This window comes from Bacillus rossius, chromosome 14 (assembly GCF_032445375.1).
Source record: "Bacillus rossius redtenbacheri isolate Brsri chromosome 14, Brsri_v3, whole genome shotgun sequence".
NCBI classification, from domain to species: domain Eukaryota; kingdom Metazoa; phylum Arthropoda; class Insecta; order Phasmatodea; family Bacillidae; genus Bacillus; species Bacillus rossius.
Genome location: NC_086341.1, coordinates 47,132,239 through 47,155,796, shown reverse-complemented (window position 1 = coordinate 47,155,796; position 23,558 = coordinate 47,132,239). Strand labels below are relative to the sequence as shown.

Below are 23,558 nucleotides of genomic sequence, written 5' to 3'. Positions count from 1 at the left end.
TACAAATTTTTTGACGTGACAACGTCTAATAAATTGATGAACGCCGGCTGCACGCACAAAAAAGTGTCCCGTAACGCACATTGTCCCGTTACGCTGTGTACCGTTACGCTCATTGTACGCTTGCGCCGCATATATCTCTCTTCCACTCGATTGGAACAACCATCGATTTGACTTTTTCGAGGCACATTAAACTTGAAACACTCCCATTCGTTTCCTACTTTTCCTATCATCGCATCGTCCTATCCTTAACAGAATAACACAGATTGGAAGAAGTTAAATAGCAAACATGTATAAAAGTTATAGTTAAAATAATCTCTTCGTTAAAGTAATAAACATATTTGAATTAATGAGTGCAAATACAAGTAAATTTATCAGTTAAATTGTAGATTTAATTTCACTCCTTCTTTGTAACTATACAAAATAGTGATAATTCAATAAAAATGATTCAATTTTATTCATAAAAGTATGCAATCGTTTCATCAATGTTTTGTTATGATGTTGTCACGTTAAACTATCGTCCGTAAACCGACTTTATAGACAACCAATTTTTTTTCTAATTTTTTTTCTAATTTTTTTTTTCGATACTCACTTTCTTTTGAATGTTTTTTTTTGCTAATTCGTTAATGTTTGTTTTTGAAACATTAAGGTTGAATTAATTTACTTGCAATATTTTCTGTAAATTTAAGTTTATTCAACTCGATGCAGTTCGTGTAACACTTGCAGGAGGCTCGGCGCAGTTAGGGAATCAGCTGTGCGGACAGTTGGCGCGCCTGGGTCGTGAGGCAGTCACGTGGGCGCAGGTTCGCACAGCTCGAGTGCTGATTGGTGCTTCAGTGGGGACTGCGCTGCGAGAGCGCTCATTGTTGCTATACGGAACTCTAACAATTATAGTCATAACTTATTTTTTTAATTTAGGCGATATTTCTGATAGGATTATTTTATATTTATATTTTTTGATGGTTTTAATTTTATTTTATATATTGATAATCGTTTACATAATTTTTTATAATAAACTATTATTTATCTGGCTAGAATATCTGCCTCGCTTTCTACAGATTTTCTAAGTGGTACAAGATTATGATTTTTACAAATAAATTTTGTGATGATAGATTACTCAATTCCCTTTAGTTTGTATATTTGTATATATGTGTATATAACATGTCTTTGTTTACATACCTTCATCACTCTCAGAACTGAAGGTACAGACTTAGAAAATATTTTGTATTCCTTATTAAAATGAAGTACAATGCGAAATAGTACATCACACTAGACAAGTTATTCCAGGCAGAGCCCGGCCTAGCTTCACCTCCTCCTAGGTATGAACCCGTTAGGGTGCACTAGGAGCACCAGGAATACCCTAGCATGACGTATGCTCCGATTAGAATATCAGGCCTTAGATGTTCCAATCTGGCTTGTAAAAGGTATTACATACAATTCCGTGGGCCTTTACCAAGAATAACTTATCCATTCTACTCCATTTTATACTCAAAGCATACGCCATGCTAGGGTATGTCTGGTAGATAGAACATCAAAGTAGTGCTCCTAGCACACCCTAACGGGTTCATGCCTAGAAGGAGGTGGTGAGGCTAGAATAACATCACACTAGACAGTGAGTACTCAGGAACAGTATAAACTAAGTATTGTTCACATAAACTAAACTCTATCTAACCAGAGTCGAACTGTCCTTACATCCACCGAGAGATAGAGACTTCTGCAAGGTCACCGCAGCTAGTAGAGCATCCATAATTTATATAAAAATATTAAATGTACTAATATTACATCATATTAACTAAACGTAAATCTGTTTATATTTATGAGCACGGTAAACTGTAGGCAAATTGTTAACAATAACAAGCTTTTTGTGTGCGGTATCAAAGTTATTCCTTTCCCACAGAGAATGTTACACGTACAAAAAAACGAAAAGCAATTTAACGGTATTGTAGCGAATATTAATACAAGCATATTCTTATTTTGAAGACAAAACCTAACAATTTTTAACTAAAAGACACGTTGCTGTTTTTTTTGTGCTACAACTTCAGGGTAGCATGAAATTATAATATGTTATAAATTTTTTTAATGATTTTCAAAAACTTTGATGCATTATGTTGTTGAATTTTAAAAACAGTACAATAAAAATATTGCTTTTAAACAAGTTTTTAAACTTAATAATATTTTTGTTATATAATTGACAGTCTACATTGAGTGCTTTGAAAGATTTTGTGCAATTTACTGTAAGCTTATGTGAAGCATTATTTGTTTACAGACTGTCACTTAAAGCTGTACAAAAGAAATTAATGCATTTTTATTATTGGATACTATTAGTTGTAGGCGCCCAAGGCACCCGTTCAAAAATAATGAATATAACAAACAATTTAATGTACACGAACTAATTATTATTTATTTTTTAATATTGTGCAAATGAAAATTATTTCTGATATATATAATTATAAAAAAGAATTTAACGAAAAATTGTTTTTAATGAAGAGCCTCTTGAAAAACTACATTGCATGTGAATCGTCTCATTCCATAATCTTCAATGAATAATAACGACATACTCACGTAATAAAAACTTATTTTTAGCGATAATAGAATATTTACTTAATTTGCTAAGTTAATTATTCAAACTAGAAAAGTAAAAGAATTATTAAAATCTCCCAAATTAAATATAAATGAAAGCTTTTCTTTAACTTCTAACGCCATATTTTAGTGAGAAATTCAAATGCACTTCTTACACGTATATGAAGTATAAAAGTGTGGCTGTGTGTAAAACAGCCAGTGCTGCTACCTGCAGAGTGCCAGAGTGCCGGCCTGACTCCTGGTGGGAGATATGCGATCATTAAGTCAATGACGAGCGTAACTAAATATAGGATTATTTCACAAGAGCCAGGTGTTTACAGAACTCATTACCGGTACCGTCAACAGACCAAATTCGATCCTTTCAAGTTTGTACAAATGAAGTTGGATTGCAGTGTGTGTTTTCAAACTATACTGCAAACTTTGACTGACATCATCTTTTGTTTATGTACATTCCTCAGAGGTTGTGGCTCTACAAGCTGCTACAAAACTGGCTCACCACTGCAGAGCCAGCAACACTGCAGGTAGATGCACTTGTATGGCCGAGTGCGGTGTGACGTGACTGTACTTGTACACATCCATTAGGAACAAAGTCTAAGTTGCCTTCTTGCTATGTTGTTATTACTTATTTAATAGGAAACATTTCACCTGGTAACAGTTTACTAAAAAAATTGTATTGTACTGGTAAAAATTTAACAGATAAGGCATAGTGTCATCTTTCATAGGATTTAAATATTTTTTATGCATCCACTTGTATGGTTCTTCCTTTAATTATAAACTATTTACGAAGTAAATTTAACAATATTAACAATACTTACGAGTAAACTTCCTCATCGTCCGACATGGTTGAAAGTCTTCAAGGGACTGTGGAAAGGACAAAAAACAAACATACATGATAATTTATACACTGCAGTAAACGTTATAAAATAATAACTGACAATACTATAACCTTCTAAGTCACAAGAATTTTCCTTTTCTAAAATTTTTACTGTTTGCTTAGTGCTTTGTTGATCACTTTCGAAAGGCAATCCGCAAAGCCAAAGTGTGCAGGGCCTGTATCAGCATTATAATTTAATACAATTTCGTGTACATACGCCATTGCAGCATTGCACTGTTTGTGTGAAAAAAATTCAAGAACGCAAATTAAGAAATTAAAATGAAAAAATAAACCCACAGAGAACAGGAACAGATGCCAGTTCCCGAAACGTCGCAAATGTTTTGTCGTAGGAAACCTACAGTATGTGTTATTGCCGTTGTGTTGTCCATAATATATGTTTATCTTCATCGCTGTGTTCATATTTTTGATACGTTTCCCAGATTTTGTTGTCTGCCTGCATTTACTGTTATTGTTGAAACTATCTCGTCGTTGTTAGTACACTGTGTTTGTCTGTGCTGTTATTGTTATTTTTAACGACTAATTTCCTTCCACGGAATCCTTGTGCTGTCTGATATTTAAGTTTGAATGCGTTCGTCTGTGCTGTCGTCACTGTACTGCCCACAATACATGTTCAGGTTCATCGCTGGGTGAATTTATTTTTGACATAGCTGATTTAAACTTGTTCTCTGTGTTTTTTTTTTTAAATTTTTATTTCTTAATTTACATTCTTGAATATATTTTTCGTGACAAACAGTGCGATACTGCAATGGCGTATGTTCAAGAAATTCTATTACATCAGAATTCCTTATTGCATGAATCATTTAAAGAATGTATCAACATTCTTAGTTTGCTGGGCGCGTTTCATGAAGTGTGATAAGGTTGTGATAAGGTTATCAGCATTCTTAGTTTGCTGAGCACGTTTCATGAAGTGTGATAAGGTTGTGATAAGGTTATCAGCATTCATCGTTTGCTGAGCGCGTTTCATGAAGTGTGATAAGGTTGTGATAAGGTTATCAGCATTCTTCGTTTGCTGAGCGCGTTTCATGAAGTGTGATAAGGTTGCGATAAGGTTATGATAAGGCCGAAATAAGGTCGAGATAAGGTCGTGATAAGGTCGTGATAAGGTCGCGGTAAGGTCGTGCTAGCACTTCCAGGCAGGATATCGGACTCTATGAGCTCACTATGACAAGTGCCCTGGTGCTGCTGAGAGTCTCCGGTCAGAGCAGACACCCGCCGTGCTGAGGTCAACACCCCCCCCCCTCAGCCTGTCAGCACGTGACGGCTCCTGGGCGCGAGGGAGGGGCAGGAAGCTCTGTGATTGGCCACTCACTCCTCGCCACAGTCGCGTGCAAGTGTGTTACAATGTCTCGGTAAGGCAATGCGACTGTGTTCCGATACCAGAGACAAGTCCCCACCCCTTTTCCAAGGTGCGGACGGCATTCTGTCTGCCTCCAGAATCTCTACGCATATTCTATAGAAATGAAAATGTAAATGCTCGTTCGTTCAAAATATTAAATACCCGAAAGTTATTCACCGATTTTTTTTGAAATTTTGACACAAGGTTGCATTCGAACACGCACGTGTTTTTGCGTACCTGCCTACAGGAATCAAGCCAGGCTGTGTATACATCGTAACAACTCGGCATCACCGAGTTACCGTGTCGCTGGTCTCATCGGTCTGGAGAAGCAAGTGCAGCGCCCCTTAACAGTGACATGACTACCAGTATGCAACACGCAGCACTCGTGCGCATTGCGGTCTGCCAATGTGTAAGGCGCGAGGGAACCTCTTGCACCGCCGACAGCACAGACTGTCACCCTTACAAGTTCAAGTCGATGGCCTGGAGACATACTGTATAGTATGTATCAGGATTAGGATATTATATTGTTTAAAGAACTGTCTTAAGAAAAATTCTGTTTGGGTAGCGAAAATATGACATCTTTCCTAAAAATATTTATACAAATAATTCAAAAATTCATAAACATACGGATCATTTAGACACCAATTCCAGAGTTTGCAAATTGTTTCATCTCGAACAAAATACTTATGAATGTTAGTTCAGTTATATACTAACATATAAGCTTATTTAAAAAATATATAATATACCTAGCCAAAAAGCTAAAAAAAATAATAATGGTTAACCCGAAAACTTAAAAAAACTAGAAATCTAACCAAAAAAGTAAAATTTGTGATGTACATATGCCGATTTAAAACATGCTATTTGAAAACCCGTCCAAAATATTTCAAGGATTGATTTCTTATGTAAACCTAGGTAAAATTGAAACACGGCACTTTCAGACTAATTTGATGCCAATGGTGGTATTTGCCATTGAAAACCATGCCTAGATTTAGTTTGGCCCAAAATATGGAAAACAAATTTGAAAATAAACTTGAATTTCGTGGCTAGTGTATTACGTACCGTAGTCCCTTATCGTATGAACAAACTTTAAATAGCATACCTCTACCCTTCGCCGCAAAAAGGCGGGGTTCTCTTTTAGTGTATTCGGCAGGACATTTAATACTTAATGAATAACAGCTCCTTTCTTATTACAACCGTGCAACGCATGTGGAAGTGTAGCGGCAATGCTGCGGCGCCAGAGGCAGTCACAGTGTTTCCTGTGGTGATTCACAATCAGCGAGGAACATGCGTCCATCTTGTAGTAGCTCGCTTGTTGGGTGTGCACGGGGTGTGTACCTCTGTGTGTGTGTACGGGACGTGTGCAACCCGCACGGGGTGACGAACACATGAGCATGTCTTGGTTTGAAGCAGCTCCCAGGCCAATTCCAGGCTAGTTCCTCTGCGAGCCTACAGGCGTCGCACAGCACCGACGGCCGTGGCGTGTTGGGTCGCAGCCGTCGAGACTAGCGGCCTTCGTCTACACGTGGCAGCCGAGTTAGGCTGGTGTAGCTTGGCTTCAGGGTTGCAGCCGCGTCCTTGGCGAATAGTTCACCGACGTTCCGGTCGACATTGCGGTCGCCATCATCAGGGAGCAGTTACCTACTCGGTTGCTGAGCAACGTCAGAAAGTTGATGGTGATGCGATCCGAAAGGGGGTTGATGTGTTTTTTTTTACTCTTTAATTCCAGCGCTAGCAGTAGGTAACTGCTCCCTGACGATGGCGACTGCAATGTCGACCGAAACGTCGGTGAATTATTCGCCAGTATGTGACTTCTCCCTGATGATGGCGACTGCAATGTCGACCGAAACGTCGGTGAACTATTCGCCAATGACGCGGCTACAACCCAGAAGCCAAGCTACTTCAGACAATGGCCGTGAAAGCCTGCGAACATTATTAACAAGTCAGGCTGTGTTAGTGGCACGTGGTACGTGTTGTAATGAATATATTTGTTTGTAAATCAAGTTTCAACTCGGAATCACCGAGTTTCCGAACAACTTCCCGACCCCCGCTCGGGTTTGTGTCGTCGATGCGCTGTGCACCGAGACAAGAAGTCATTCCTGTCAACAAGACAATAACCTCTGACGACCCGAAACTCTTGTGCGATTAATATCGTTATTATCGTGAAGGGAAAGGGAAGTTACTCAAGTTTTGTAAACACGTCGGATAACTCCATAACGCATGAACTGAGACAGGCTGAAAGAGGTTTGCATAGAGTATGTTCTCGCACAACACTATCGGCACAAAAGGAGATTCCTTGCGAGAACATTTTAAATAAATTTAAAAAAAACTGCTTGCTGCTAAGCAACAAAATTTATATTTAACGGTTTTTTTTTAACTTAAATCTGGCTCCTGTGAACGTTTCGGTAGTAAAATTAGGGTGGATACCCAACCTTATATTAATTACTAAGTCTGTGTGTGCATTTACAGTAAAATTTCATACCTGTGCTTATAAAGTTACTTATGAATCTGTGTGTGTGTTGAGAACGAGTGTGTGCCCCTGTGAGGGTAGGCAGCTTCGCTACATGCGTGCTCTGCCGTGTTCACTACCCTCGCAGGGGCAGTGTATCATCGTGGCAGCACGCTACTCGTTACATTCTGCCGGGTTCGAGGCAAGGAGCAGGGTGGCGCTAAGGGCCACATTAGCGCAAGAAACCCTCAAAAAGACACCCTTATGAGCAGCACACACAACTAGGCAGTTGCAGCACAACAACCCGTCACCCTATCCCTTTATCACGTTCTACCACTGAATACGAGCGTGAAATTTTCATATTATAATTGTATTATGAATAAGCTTCGAAAGTACCCCTGTTATCAATTCAAACCAACCAAGAAAATCACAATTTCGCGAGCTTTGAAGAAACTTACATGCATATAAATATGCGAAACTGCAGTTCAGTTATATTGGACGTTATAAGTCAAAGAAAAATATTAAGTATTTTTAAAATAACAGCCGGTTTCCTAAAGCTCTGCGCGTTAGATGGTATATAATAAATTATAATTAAAAAAAATACATTCATGTTCTCTTGTAGGTGATACTAACCAAGGTGGTATTACAGTGACGCGATATTTTAGAACAATAGTTGTTGAAATTTTACAATACGTAAGTATATGACTGGAGATGAAATATTCACACACTGTTGCATTTTTAAAAGTGGGCCGTAATGTGTGATAACAATGTTGGTAACATAGAGATTGTAGCTTTTAAACCTTAGCAGGGGATTACAAATTTATTTAATAAATATTTTTAATTGAAATTTTTGATTTGTCCAAAAATATTCTGTACTAGCTTATGCCCTGTATGCGTTGCAATTCCTCAATCAATTATTTTTGTAATTTGTTTGAAGTAGGTACACATATACAAAGCATCTCTCTCTCTAGCTATCTATTTCTCTATACATATCTCTCTCTATCTCTCTATATCTCCCATTATATATACATATATATATTTATGTCCCCATATAGTAACGAAAATATTAAAATAGGTATATAAATACACGCGTGTATTCGAATGCAAAGTTTTTTCAAAATTTCAAAGCAATCGGTGAAGAACTTTCACTCATAACAGTATTGTCATCGACTAAAATAAAAATGAATATGTTTATTGATCATGAAATATTAAATATAAGTTTATTCATATAAGCTTCAATAAAAATATGTAAAAAATTAAACAAATTTTTGCAAATAAAATTAAAGAACTATGATTTTCTTAAATATGTCTTGGCTGCTTATATACATACTATGACCGACAGGAAAAACTACATTAATTTTTTATAAAGATAACTGTAAAAGTATAAAATTAAAAAAATTCTATTTCGAATAACGTTTTCAATATTTACATAATTTTGAACATTCTAATTTCTGAGACAAATAAGCGTATATAAAAAAATATATCTGCATAAATTAACATGGTACACTTTTTATGCAGCATATTTATCTAACATATAGATGCTTTTTAGTCCTTAATTTAATAAAGTTTATAAAATTGAGAGTTAATGTAATTTTTTTGTAACATAAGCAATAAACTGAGAACGTTTTGCAAAAGTATTTTTGGTTGTGTATGGTAATGCATAATTATTGAAAAGTTTTAAAAATTTCTTATTCACAAAAAAATTTTAAATTAAAGAAATTCAAATTTACGTGTGATAAGACATACTTTAGTGCAGTATGTATTGAAATATATATATATATATTTTTTTTTTTGCCAATAATCACACATTGCTTTCTCACACACAGCAAATATTTTTGTGGCCTTTTTTATTAACGGTTACGAGAACACAAGCCGCATCATTTCTTCTCCCAGCAGTTACTTCATTGATGCCAGTTCAAGCCTTTCTTTAAAATGCTATCTAAGAACAGACGTAGTTCTCTTGAAAGATTATAATTTATCATGCTTCTGTTTGAGTGTTTCTGAACTAGTTCTCTTGCGAGTTCCTTAAAAAAAAATATTTTCTTCGTATTTCGCAGCCCTTCACATAGCAGCTACGTAATACAAATTTACTCATTCCAGAAATATCCAGGTTAGCATAATGGTCACATGTTTGTTCGACGGCTCGTTAAACCATTTGCACACTTCTTGTCAAGGGCATATCGTCGCCTGGTCTCGTGTTGTTTCAAAATGCTATGAGCTCAGGTTTGCCTGTCTGTAAAGCGGTTGATAGTATATGATGCACTTATTATTTTCTGTTTGGTGTGAATGATACTGGTGTTACTTTCCTGCTTTTCTTCAATTATCTATTATATGTAAGTCTCCGTTTGAGTTCCTCTACAACTGGAATTTAAGAAAACCAGTTATATGTCGTTATATTCCTATTATATTTTGCAGATGGTTGCACCAGCTGTAAAACAACTAATGTATAGGGGCAGGAAATTTCGCGAATAAATCTGAACGCCTACTAGACTGCAACAAAGTATGCCCACACCAGCGGCTTCTTCCTTGTGATTGGCGGCCGTCTGCCAGATAAGTCTTTGCCTTGTTTGCACGAGCCATTAAGGACGAGTTTGCTTCCACACTGAATTAGTGTGATTGGTTGTTGTAGCAATCGACATGCACCTCAAAGTAACTCACCCAATCACGAAACACAGACGATGCTACAGTGTTTTAACTTCCAGCTACTCTCGGGATCTTTTAGCGAAAGTTTCATGGCCTTACTAACGTAGGATTCAAATGTCTGTATTCCTGCGGAGGTAAGTTGATATCCCAATCTTTCCTGTGAAAATAGCTTGTTGGTCCGTTACTTATTAACATTATTTTTATTGCGTATTTTGCTTGTTTTTTCGACATGTAGAAAGGTCCTCTAAATTCAACTACAATCTAATCAATACAAGTCAATTCACCAAGTGGCTAAGATACTGAAATTTATTCATGAAGCTGACTGGAAGGTGCATTTTCTTTTCGTAAGTCTCTGTCTTTAGATTAAGCAAATCACAAACAAGCCAGACGATAGACAAGTCACTTCACTGACATAACACATGTAAAGATATCCTAAACAGTTTTTTCTGCTGCAAAAAGAGATATAAGATCTCCGTGGTTTTATTAGAACACTGATCAAAAAGTAAAAGCCCCATAGTGCATAAAACTCTATGCAATCTAAGACAAATAGTTCAGGGTTATCTTCTCCAGAACATTTATCTTTCAAAACTCTGAGTTTGTCGTTATTGTTTAAAATAACTTCATTATTAGGTGAAAATTAATATTAAGATTTTAATAAAACTACATGCTGGCAATTCCAGGCGAAGTAAGTGAGAAGTGATGCTGTGCTTATGGGAAAGAACACCATTACAGATTATTTTTACCATAGTAGGGTTGACCTGTTTATCTTTTCATCTTTCACTGACCTGGTCACTGTGTGCATTATCGCGGTGTTATTTAGAGGCATTTTCTTGACCATCTTTATATTCACACTTCTCACGAATAGCATTGTCACCAGCATCATAGCTTATTTGAAGAAGAAAAAAAATCCTATTTCGTCATTTTAGCCACGTCTGATTTTCTTCAAACCAACTATTAAATGTTTCATCATAGTTTAGATCGTCCACTCGCAAAACTTTCCGTATACCTACGAGCCATTTTGTCATTTACCAGCTGGGCTTTAGTGACCTCAAATTATCTTCAATCTTTGCATCTTGTAACGGCAGACCTCAGCTTGGCCACAGATGTTTACAGTTAGAAGGTAGATGGCGTCGTGAGATGTTACATAAGCATAACACAGATGGCAGCGAGGTGAATATTAATTGGCGTCACCGAAACATGAAGTCATTAATTGTGGAGATTATGCAGAGGCGCAATGGCGCAGAAAGGAGGCAACTATTATTTTTGGCCATAATATTTTTATAATATACGCATTACTATCATATTTAAATAAAATATGCATAAGTTTTAAAATATGTTGAAAATAAAAGTTCTGCTATCGTTTGTATTACATCTTTCCCCTCAAAAATAAATTATTTTATTGAACAGAGCTTATAATAATGAACTATGGTGAAAGTAAAACTGCGTTATTTAAACTTTTTCCAATAGCCATACGCCTACAGAATGAAGAAAATGATAAACATATCATATGTGGAGAAATCTATAAACTTATATAGTATATATTACATATCATTTTTGCAACAAAAATTGAAAGCGTTACGATCACACCAACAGGACAAAAACTCATCCGCTCTCTGAATAACTCGAAGTAATAATAAAATCATTAAATAGTAATTTCTTTATACAACAATCAGTTATCATCACCCCCCAAACATTGGTTCTCATATAAACTTATTTAGGCATGCACCGACTCCTGACACGTATGCCGCCAATTGTTCTGTGGTGCACGGCGGGTGGCGGGTGTACCCCTACGACAAGCGGAAACCCTGTACGCACTATATTACATGGGAAATGTTCCCTTGTAAACGTGACAACATTTTTTTGGAATCAAGTAGCAAGCTCTCACCAATAAAATTCAGTTACGTCGTCAATTGTTCATACAAGCTAGTTCCTACAAAGTTATAAATGAATACACGAGTTGAGCCGAATTAACGAAATCATCTGACATCTCATGCTTTCATCTTTGTAACATTAATAATTTAATAAGTCTATGATTAATCGCCTCGCGGAATGAACCCACAGCGCCGCACACACCACGCAAGCAACCAGTCACTCCAGTGGCGGTTGTAAGCGCGGACAGAGGTCGAGAGCTGCGGTGTTGAGAAGCGGCGAGATGGCGGCGCAGTTGAGGTTATGTGTCCACCTACCGGCCCACACACGCACGTACCGGCGGCTGCAGCGAGGCGACGCACTAGCTCCCGGCTGGGGTGGTGTCCGCGGAGATCGGGGCGGCTCTGGCGCCGACACTAGACGCGCCAGCTGCGACCTGGCCTGGCGCGGGCAGAAATAGCCGCGGCCGGGACCGGCCAAGATGGCGGCCCGCGCGCCCACGGCCCGCGCAGGGCTGCCAACCGCACAGCTCGGGCGCCAGGGCTCAAACCCTCATACCAGTCCTGTGTCCTTATACTCCTGTCAACTCTGGACGGAGCTGTTCTGCTCTCAATAACCACACCGCGTTTGGACGGCGCATCTGTTTCCCGGCTGTCGGAGCCCACGCCCTTCATTGTAATTCAATCAAATTTTTGGAAATGTAAAGGAACCATCCTCCACTCCTTCTCGGGAATAGTTTCCAGGGAAGCGTGTGTTCAAGGCCTTGTAGACCGCGTGAGACTTGTATTCTGAAACCCCAGGGAACAGTTGTAGTCTTACAGAAGTCCAACGTTTACACATATAAATCGAAGAAATGATTTCGCTTGAGAAAATAAAAATGAACATTTTGTATTTTGGTTTTTTCATAAAACTGTTTTTAATATTATTATTTTTGTTGAGTCAATAGTTTTGATGTTTTCGTTAAAAAGGTCACAAATTCATATACCAATGTTATTCAATACCTGAAACACACACGTCAAGTTTGTACGAAAGACATGCTTACAACTAACACGCGTGCAAATCGGAGTTTATTAGATAGAGACTTCTTGTCAACAACTCCCTGCCGCTTCTGTGTTTGAGGCATGTCTGGCTACATGTAGGAGGAAATGCACTACGAGGATTACAAGAATTTCTTCTAAAAAAATAAAGTTCTCTGTATCCTCATGTAGCTGGATTCTGTCTTCAACTAGTTTTTGTTTTCTCTTTCATTTAAACCCTGGGAGGTGGATACGTCCTGCTGGGAGACGCAGTCTCAGGCGCCAGCTTCCACTCTACCACAGGCAGTGGCAATGCTGTATACACCTTTCCTTACAGGAATACCTCCGCGGTCCATCGGTCCATGGTGGTGTAAAAAACCTTATTTGTATCGTATCCCTTTCTTATATGTTTATAATTTACTAGCAAATATTGCATATATATGTGTGTGCGATTTTTTAAGATACAGATTGATTATTGATAAACAATTTGTGTTCTGATTTGAAAATGGTTGACAAAAAAATAAGCACTTTGTAGCAAAACAGTTATTTATTTAACAATAGATACGTGTCTGTACACAATTCGATTTTTTTCGATTTTTCTTATCTTCTCTGGTGGTTTATTGGATGGTTTCTGATAGTTTTAGGATCGAGTCGGGCCCACCGCTGTACAGTATTCCAACTGGATGCAGTGGCGGCTGCAGACAGACTCCCGGGAGGGGCTGTTGCACAGAGACACACGACAGAAGCACTCACACCAGCAGTGACGGCCACTCGTGCCCACGCAGGGAGGTCTGTGTCAGACATGCCTGCAAGGTAGCGCCCGGAGATATCAAGAAGAAATAAACCAGGTGTTTGGTTAGGAATATGTATGTTATCGTACAAAGCCAACATCTTCTGTCTTTACGGAATTAATTTCGCTGTGGCAACGACACAAACAATATGCACTTGCTTCTTCCAAAACAATTGTTAGTCGGGAATGTGCTCGCAGTAGCTCGTCTTCTTGATTCACCTCTTACCGCGCGGTGTGGGCTTTGTGGTCTCAAACTACTGTTATTTAATGGTCTCAAATTACTTTTATTGGAAGAAAAGTTTAACACGCAAGAAAAAAAAACTTAAGCTAACATTAATAAACCCTACAAAGTTAAATTTAAAAAATTAACTTTCGGGCACGGAAGTGGCTATCCCCCTCCCAGCACATGATTATATGTAAAACACTATAGAACTACGTCGCAATGACGCAAATGACAAATAACGTTTTATTTATGGACACAGGCAATCGTGGCATTTCAGAGTTAGCTTACAGGTGTCAAAATGTTCTTGTGAAATACATTAAAATTAAAAAAAATATAAAATTAAATGCAGTAGAGCTATATGACCAAGTAGGAGAATGCTATAAAATAAAATAAAAATTATCAAATTATTTCTGAAATAAAATATAGGTGTAATCGTCATTAATGACATTTTATTTTTATACGAAGAAAAAGGTTTGACAGAGGTTATGATTAAACACGGAACGTTAGGCAACCAATAAGCTGATAAAAAAAATCGCTCCTCGCAAATTCAAATAACGCAGTCGGTCAACTGACATGACCCGGGACAAAATAGAGACACGCGGTTCCAGTGCGCGATGGACTGCAGCTGTGAGCCAATGAGAAGTAGCGACCCAGTGAAGCAGAGGGCTCAGCTGTCTCCCGCGGCCTGGGGGAGTTAGTTGCCGCCAGGTTGGTAGCACGGACAGGGCGACACGCGACCAGGCGGTGTCGGGTAAACACTGGCCGCGGCCCATTGGTGGCGCACGTAGCTTACAGTCACAGCTCAGAGTTCTTCAAACAACCGCAGAACTCAGAACTGTCATAACGTAGAAACACGCAACTTAGAAACACGCCACTTTAGAAACACATAACTTAGAAATACACAACTTAGATATATCATAACTTAGAACTATGACAACTTTAAAACACATAATGTAGAAACACGCAAATTAGAAACACATGCTAAGAAACCCAACGCCGAAACACACAACTTAGAAATATCATAACTTAGAAATATCATAACTTAGAACTATGACTACTTAAAAACACATAACTAAGAAACACAACGCCGAAACACACAACTTAGAAACTGCATATCTCATAAAATTATATCTCGTGTGTTTCTAAGTGGTGTGTTTCTAAGTTATGACAGAACCCCGTCTAACTAATCCATCGTACCAACTTCTCGTCCTGAAACTATCCTTCTTGCACCCTACACGTCCAAGGACTGTCTACTTGGGCCGGATCAAGTATAGAGCTGAGACAGGGAGTTAGACATGGCATCAATTGCTGACATGGATGGCAGTTGCATGCTTCCCTCCCCGCAAGGTTAGAACTCAGCACGATAAGGCGTATAGGTTTCGGCCCGGGACGCAATAAAAGTCTTCAGTAACACATACTAACTTTAACTTAGATCACGAGAAACACCAACGAAGAAAACAGAGGAACGGAAAACAGAGACAGGAATCACTATGTGCATTAAAATTGTTGTTAATTACTTCCCCGATGTCCTTGCACTGTGTTGTAAGCAGCAGTCTCCAGTGAACTCGTAGCCGAGACGTACAAATAACTATACGTTCCATTCCGTTCTGCTGAAATGTGTCCATGTATCCATAACTAGCACTTGTTGCATGGAGGCTATTTATAGGTTGTAAAGACGTCCATGAAAGTAAACACGTCGGGGCGAAGTACGTATATTTGTTCGGGTTCCTGCATTCGCAAGGCAAGTGTCGGCACATGGGTCGCTGCTGCAGTCACCACTGTCTGCGCAAGCAGGAGAAGGTGTTCCGCAGTGTGGAGTCTGCAGCACAGTGGACATGAAGCATAGGTGACGAGCACTGTCTTCACAACGGCCAGACCCGTGAGCCATGGCGCACCGCCGGTACATGTTAGTAGATGGATCACGATAGTTCTGGTACACGTGGAGGTAGTCGGCAGCTGGCAGCTGGGGTCTTCCGTATTGGTTTCCATCACCTGGTGTGCTATCTTGGATGATTTTTACCCCACCACCGTGTGATAACCTTTATCCTGGATTCTAAATATATAAAAATCATTTAACACGAATCATGTGTTACACGCGATTGTAAACACGGAACAGAATATTACAAGGCCATAATACAATCAATACAATTCGTGACGGTTTCCGCAGCAAGTCCCTGCAGTATTCCCTGAACTCCCAGCCACGTCACTAACTGTCACAAGCACAGGTGAGCCGAACCCCAGATCACCAAACGGGTGAATAGTGAAGCATGTTAACGGTAGCGATGTTTACTAAACAAACTCTTGTCTGTGCTGGGGCGCGGTAGTTGGCTTGACGCGGAACATCTGTGGCAGAGAGAAGCTTCTCGAGAACTGGATTGAGACTCTGACTGCGGTAGGCATTTACCGACCGCACATTGAGGGACTCGTATGTGGCCACAATCTCTTTAATTACACAAGTATATATGTTCCTAATAATAATGTAAATGCGAAAGCGTGTTTGTCTGTTTGTCCTTCTTTCACGCAGCAACGGAGTAACGAATCGACATGCTTTTTTTTGCATATAGATATACATATAGGTACACACATATATATTATAGTTTATGGGTCGAAGAGTGACATAGACTACATATAGTTATGAAATTCCACCCCTAAGGGAGTGAAAAAGGGGTAACTTCAGTTTTAGAATATAAAATTTAGATTTATAATATAGGTAGGTCATAGACACACAAGTATTGAGTTTGTGTCATTTCTTTATGTCCGCCACACAGTAATACTGTAAGGTCTGGCAATTTCCTATCCTTCTCCTTGGTCTATAAACATCATCTCAGTAAAGCTCACAACTGCCAGCGAACTAAAGGCACTAATACAAAGTTTAGTTTAGAACTTCATCAATAGATGGTGTTGCCTTGAAATTGTAACGCGCTATGGTTTGTTGCGTCCATCACGTCTTGCCTAGGGGTTACCTGCCTTCCCACAAAATGAAGCTGAAGATTGGCATCCCGGTTTGGCTGATGTGTAGCCTTGATGCACCGAGATTGTGTAATCAATGGGAATTCAAAATCAAAATGTCCCGTGTTTCAAGTGTCCTGCAGACTTGAAACACGGCAGTGATGTTCCGTGACGTGTTTAGCCCGGGCGACGCTGGGTACTTCGGCTGGTAGTCAATATTTTTGGCTAGAGTTTACGCAGTTTGAGGTCAACAAACGTATTTTTAAATGTTTTTTTACATTGTTACATTACGTTTTTACAAAAAACAAAAACAAACACTGTACAAAGTACATTATTTTATTACATAAGTCGAACGATATCGGCAGACTCTATGACACCTGAATTACTCACATTCACGTCTGGATTTGAGTTGACCGCCAGTTATGATCGTAGACGCTGCCCCCCTCACTTCAATCACCCCCCCCCCCCGGCCACCCAGCGATGAAACATCGAAGTTGTATTAGCGAGCTGACTATATATGCTAGGAAACGTCACAGCAATTGTGTCTCCGAGGCTAACAATTAAGATGTTATTATGGCGAGACGATGTATACGTTTAAATAACGTTCCAGATGTCTATAATGGCAATTGTTTGTTAAAGGACCCCCCCCCCCCTCCGAAAGACAATACCGGTGCAGCCATGTTTCTCTGCGCCACTCTACACGCGACATAGCCAACCCGCGTGCCTGGGCGCAGGCGGGCGGCTTCACACCGGCGTGTGGTGGGTGGCGGAGTGCGCAGGGGCAGTTCAGCCTCTCGCTGCTGGGCTAGAGGTTGTTCTGTCTCAGTTCCGCTAGGATAGAAGCTGTAAACAACATTACTGCTATTAGAGACGGCTTCATAGCTTTTATACACACTTAAAATAATTCCTGCAATGGGGAATTTTGATTTAATGCCATTCCTTGGACATGCGCCATTGCAGTTTTGCTCTGTTTGTCATGAAAAAATTCAAGAATACAAGTCAAGAAGTCTCACACACTCTGCGGTGACGTGGGGTGGTCCTGCGGGGTCACCTAAAGGTCATAGTGCTCACGCCTTGGAAGAACTGAATACGCGAGTTATGGAGGAAATCGCCGCTAAGTCCCTCGGAATGTGCCGGAAAGCGGTGAAAGAGTTCCGAAATCGCCTTCACAAATGCATCGTCGCTGATGGCCACCATCTTCCTGATGTGATCTTCAGAACTTCATATATAAAAAAAGGGGTGTGTATGCTGATTGCAATAAAGTAACTCTCATTTCTGTAAGTTTTTCCGTTTTTTTTTAAGTCCTTCAAAACCGATACAAACCTATTACCCCGCCCTGTATTTAACATTTTACGAAATTACACCCAAAAGAATTGTAAAAAATTATAACATTGATTTCGAGAAGAACACTGCATACTTCCAGATGCGCGCGTGTGTTGCTAGGCGTGTGTTGCTAGGTGTGTGCTGCTAGGTGTGTTGCTAGGCGTGTGTTGCTAGGTGTGTGCTGCTAGGTGTGTTGCTAGGCGTGTGTTGCTAGGTGTGTGCTGCTAGGTGTGTTGCTAGGCGTGTGTTGCTAGGTGTGTGCTGCTAGGTGTGTTGCTAGGCGTGTGTTGCTAGGTGTGTGCTGCTAGGTGTGTTGCTAGGCGTGTGTTGCTAGGTGTGTGTTGCTAGGCGTGTGTGTTGCTAGGCGTGTGTTGCTAGGTGAGTGTTGCCAGGCGCGAGGCTGGCCGATGACCCGAGGCCTGTGCTACGAGAGGCGGGCAAATAGACAGATGCCGCTAAGCGCCGGCTGCCAGGCGCCGTGGAGGTGTCACCGCCCCACAGAACCAGGCGGCTATACTTGGCCTGCTTCCTGGCCACGTGACACGGCAGCTCCCAGTCCCTCCCTGCTGCAGGCGTGTGGGTGCTCGCCTACTACTGTAGTGCACTCTTTACTGACTGTCGGCTCTCAAGGCACGTCATTTATACATATCATTGGTTCATATGGCTTTATTTATATTTATTACAACTACTATTATTTATAGGTCAGTGAAATGAAGCTCTTAATGGTCTCCTGGATATCACCACAGTTACAATTTTGGTAGGTAACGAAATAAGAAAATAATAATCACAAAAAACCGACTACAGAAAGAACACGAATATTTTTATAAACATGTGACTAAAAGTTTGAGTTAAATTTTCCTCAAGAAGAAGGTATAAAAAAACCCGCTGTTTGGTCCGCCAAGAACGATTGTGCAGATGAGGAGATTTTGTCGCGACATCAAACTCACTCCTTCTTCATCCACTTTGAGGTCGCATTTCAAACTACAGTATTTCCCGCTACGAAGTGTAGAATATTCTTGCCTGTTTTCTTAACTCCCGCTTGATTAGCCTTAGAGGTATAGTTTTTTTGTTGCAAACCAAATCTTAGCCACTTTCACTCCCTTAAGGTCGAGTTTCAGAAATTTGACAACTGTCAGTTCTTTACTATTATACATGCGCGTTGATCATGCTTAGTTCCATTACTTTCCCTGGTATAGGATATGATTTTTCTTCTTCTTAAAACCAAACTTACTCCTTCTACACTCCTTATAGGTATGTGAATTTTTGCTAATGGGTAAAAAATTGAATTGTATTTTAGTATGTTTAATGCTCATTAACATAAAATATCTTTACTTTTACTTGACTATCTACGGATATATATATACATATATACATATATACACACACACACACATATATATATATAAAATAATGTCTACCCAGTTTCACCCATTAGGAGTGGTATTTTTAATGTATATTTTAGTGTTTTAACTAGCCAAAAACATTAATTATAAAATATGTATCATCAAAATCCATTAATTAGTTTTTGAGTGATACAAGAACAAACAGAAAAACACAGAAAAAGACAAAATAATTTTACACCACAGGTAAATAACAGCTTCCAACAGTGATTTAATGATTTTGTGCAATTTAAGACTGGCATTTTTATCACAAGTGCGGACAATCTTGTGCGAAGCGAACGCGGGAGACAAAGATACTTAGCTCCGCTGATGTAGCGCTGCACTCTGCGGTGTGAACCAGCTCAGCCAGTCGCAGCAAGCCGCTTGCATTCCAAGTTCATTTGCTGTCTCTTCCAATGCACTGTTTCTGCCGTCATCGCTGTCATTGTTTCAGCGTGCTCTGTTGCCAGATGTACGCCAGGCAGTCTCTTCTAGACACAACTTACAACTTTGTGATGTAATGCATTTTTAAAAATGAATCTCAAACATTAAAACGTATATTTTATAGTTAAATTTAGAATGAGAATATAGGAAATACATTTTCCTATTACGTTTTATTAAGAGCATCATATGATGACATCCATTTTATTTCTAAGAAGACGTTGTTGAAGAAGCCATCTTGGTTTAAACTGATTAAAAATATACATATTTTAAAGTTTAGTATTAAATAGTTTATCATAGCACATATGTTTATGGAATACCTTGTTGTTATAGTGACAGACTGCTTCAATAACTTTCTCTTGTTAAATCATACGTAATTTGTGCTTAGCATGAAATAATTTTTTTCTGTCAGAATGGCTACAACATTAATAATACTGCCAAAACACTACTTTATGGTGTTAAAAAAATAACAATTGTAAAATTAAAAGAAAATGTATAACTTATTATAATTAAAAGTAATATAAATATTACATGTGCGTGAAGTCCACGCGGAACAGAAATGAGACATCTTTCTTATTAGGCATATATAGAGATAAATTATTGGTATTTTTTATTGAACAAGAGAAAATAATTGAAAATAACAAGGATGCGGGTATGACCTCAATTGAAAAATAATGCCTTTTTCTGCGACCTGTACTCTAGTACGTGTTCACTGGCACTTATTGGCGCCTCTTTTGATGGTTTATTCCCACGTCGCCTTTGATAATACTTCTTATCTGCTTGATGTTAAATCACGATTTCCAACTGAATAAAATGGAAAAAAAAAACAAAAAAAAATAGATATTCTATCTAACAAGTCTATAAATATTTTTGACAGTTCAAATCACAGTGTTCACATACCAAAAATAAATTACACTTAAGCTAACCTCTTAAGTCTCTACGGCTTTTTTTTTACATTATCAATCACATTATTCACATAAAAAAAGGAATTATACTCATAAAGTTGATTGCAGAAATCAATAACTCTTTTATGCACGAATACATAAATTGTAGACACTTTAAATTAAATAAAATAATTATTTTAGCGTCAACCATTAGCCGTTACGATAAATGAGGAGTAGACAAACAAAAGCAGCATCACTCCTGCGTCACTTCCACCTCTCCCCTGCCGTCTCCCCTTCCGGCCGCATTTAGCTTGCTCCGCTACTTACATATCACCTCCCTCCTTGCCAGCTTCCCATTGGTCCGCTAGCGCATGCGTTGCAGTGACGTCGCCGCTGACGCACTCTCCTCTTCCAACATGCGATCAGAACTTTCTTAACGCTCGCCAATTGCAGCCCCATCAGCAAACAAGTTTCACTTCAAACCTGTACTTCTAAATGTGACAACGCCGGCAGCATGAGTGTGGCAACCTGGGCCAGAGGCGCGAGTGGCACAGACAGTGCGGCTGAGTGGTGCACTGAGCTGGCAGGCGGCAGGTAGGCAGCCCGCCAGGCGTACCTGCTCTGCGGGTTGCAGATGTGCGGGGACCGCCTCTCCGCTTCAGTAAATAAATGTAACCCTGAATAAAATTGCATGAAACATTAAGTAAAAAAAGAATTGGTTGTCTGTAAAGTCGGTTTATGGACGATAGTTTAACGTGACAACGTCATAACAAAACATTGATGAAATTATTGCATAATTTTATGAATAAAATTGAATCATTTTTATAGAATTATCACTATTTTGTATGGATACAAAGAAGGTGTGAAATGAAATCTACAATTTAATTTATCAATTTACTTTTATATGCACTCTTTAATTCATATATGTTTACTACTTTAACGAAGAGATTATTTTAACTATAACTTTTATACATGTTTGCTATTTAACTTCTTCCAATCTGTGTTATTCTATTAAGGATAGGACGATGATAGGAAAAGTAGGAAACGAATGGGAGTGTTTCAAGTTTGATGTGCCTCGAAAAAGTCAAATCGATGGTTATTCCAATCGAGTGGAAGAGAGATAGATGCGGCGCAAGCGTACAGTGAGCGTAACGGGACAATGAGTTATCCTTTTTCGTGCGTGCAGCCGGCGTTCATCGATTTATTAGACGTTGTCACGTCAAAAAATGTTTCACGCAGAGACTGGTTTCTCAGAAATAAACCGGAAGCACTCGTAGAATAACAGCAGAAATTTCGACAGGAATAATGAGCAATCTCGCTCACACGCCATTGCCTGCGCAAGAAGATATCTCACAGATTCCGTTACACGAGCTTAGTTCATGTACAAACTGCGCGGTGCGCCAGGCATTAGCCGAGGCCACACAGGGCGCTACACTATGTTCGCCATGTTCGCCATGTTCGCTATGTTCGCTGCGCCAGGCGGCCAGGCAGGATAGTCCAGTTTTCGATGTCGGAGAGACGCGTGCAGTGGGATTCCAGTGGTGATTCCGACGATGACAACATTCTGCTGGCTCTCGCAGTATGTGAACGTAAAAATAAAGGGGTTCATGATGTTAATCTAAGGAGAAACGAATTTGAAGAATTTCATCATTTGATGAAGCAGTTGCGTGAGGAATAAAACCAATTTTATGGATTATTTAAGTGCAAATACAACTCACTTCGATATCATTCCATTTGAATAAAATCCCAGGCATTGTCCTGGATATCCTGCCTTCTATCTTCTTCCATAATTTATTCCATGAACATGGATATTTTCGTACTTCCTCAATAAAATCTCCAGTAGACATGATACTAATTTTAAAGCAAACACAGAAGTACAGCACAGTTCCGCGGAAAAAAAACCCAGATGCTTTTGTTTATCTGCGCATGCGCGAAGTCAGCGATGTTATAGAAAAATAGCCGAGAACCAAACACCTGGCGACGTCGTTAACAAAGTGAACACAGCTCGGTGCGGCCAGCGACACCTGAGATGCAGCTGGCTGCATCTCACTGGCGTAGCGAACATAGCGAACATATAGCACCCCGGGTGGCCGCAGCTGTACAGAAGCTTGTAGCTGAGCGAAACCAGAGCACGAACCGTAATACAACTGGTTGAAGGTGGGCGAATTGTCTACTCGAATACACGAATTTGTTTATATTGCGGTATTTAACATTTGTGTAATAGGACATTACATCTTATACAATAATGAAATTTTTAAAATTTTATATTTAATTAGACTTTTAAGGAAATATATCGTCTTTCTAAGTATAAGTCAAAGCCTTTTAGTGGAAAGACAATTTTACGAAAGTGTAAAGATTTGTTACATTATTATAAAATTGTGGTTTTCATTCAGTTTGTGATTAAACAGTATATCAGGTACTTTTAACGTTATTCAAAGTTGGAACAGCGAATTACATCAAAGTCACAAATTAAATAAGCATATTAACGGGAATCCTTTAATTTTAAGTAACATAATAGCTGAAGTCATGTTTCGTTAGTAAAAATCTCTTCCTTGAATTTGTTTGACGCAAGACACAAACTTATTATGAGAGTAATATCGCTGGATTACGATGTTCGAAGGATTGGTGGAATATTATGAAGAATCCTCTCATTATCATTGCAGAAATATTGTACTGTGTACATTTATATGTTCATGTTTGCCATGCTCGTATAATGCGTTCTTGAATACAAACTTATGTCGTCTTTTGAAATTCCTAAAGGAAATAGCACGTCAGATAACGTCTGCA

General features: G+C 39.1%; 1 protein-coding gene and 1 long non-coding RNA gene across 8 annotated transcripts in view; one reads left to right on the top strand and one right to left on the bottom strand.

Moving 5' to 3' along the window:
* Nucleotides 1-12,353, bottom strand: part of LOC134538877 (troponin T) — a 46,096-nt gene extending 33,743 nt beyond the window's left edge. For 2 of the 7 annotated variants that reach the window (XM_063380462.1, XM_063380458.1), the window contains exons 1-2: nt 12,084-12,227; nt 3,393-3,438 (exon numbers count right to left, since the gene is read on the bottom strand). The gene's annotated coding sequence lies outside the window, so the exon portion shown is untranslated. Of the gene's footprint in view, nt 1-3,392; nt 3,439-11,970 lie in introns of all 7 variants that reach the window. The other 5 variants (XM_063380461.1, XM_063380460.1, XM_063380466.1 and 2 more) reach the window with 5 other exon arrangements.
* An 8,867-nt stretch (nt 12,354-21,220) lies between these two features.
* LOC134538876 (uncharacterized) overlaps nt 21,221-23,558 on the top strand; it is a 47,975-nt gene continuing 45,637 nt past the window's right edge. Inside the window, exon 1 of the long non-coding RNA XR_010076226.1 lies at nt 21,221-21,365. This is a non-coding gene — a long non-coding RNA (uncharacterized LOC134538876). The remainder of the gene's footprint in view (nt 21,366-23,558) is intronic.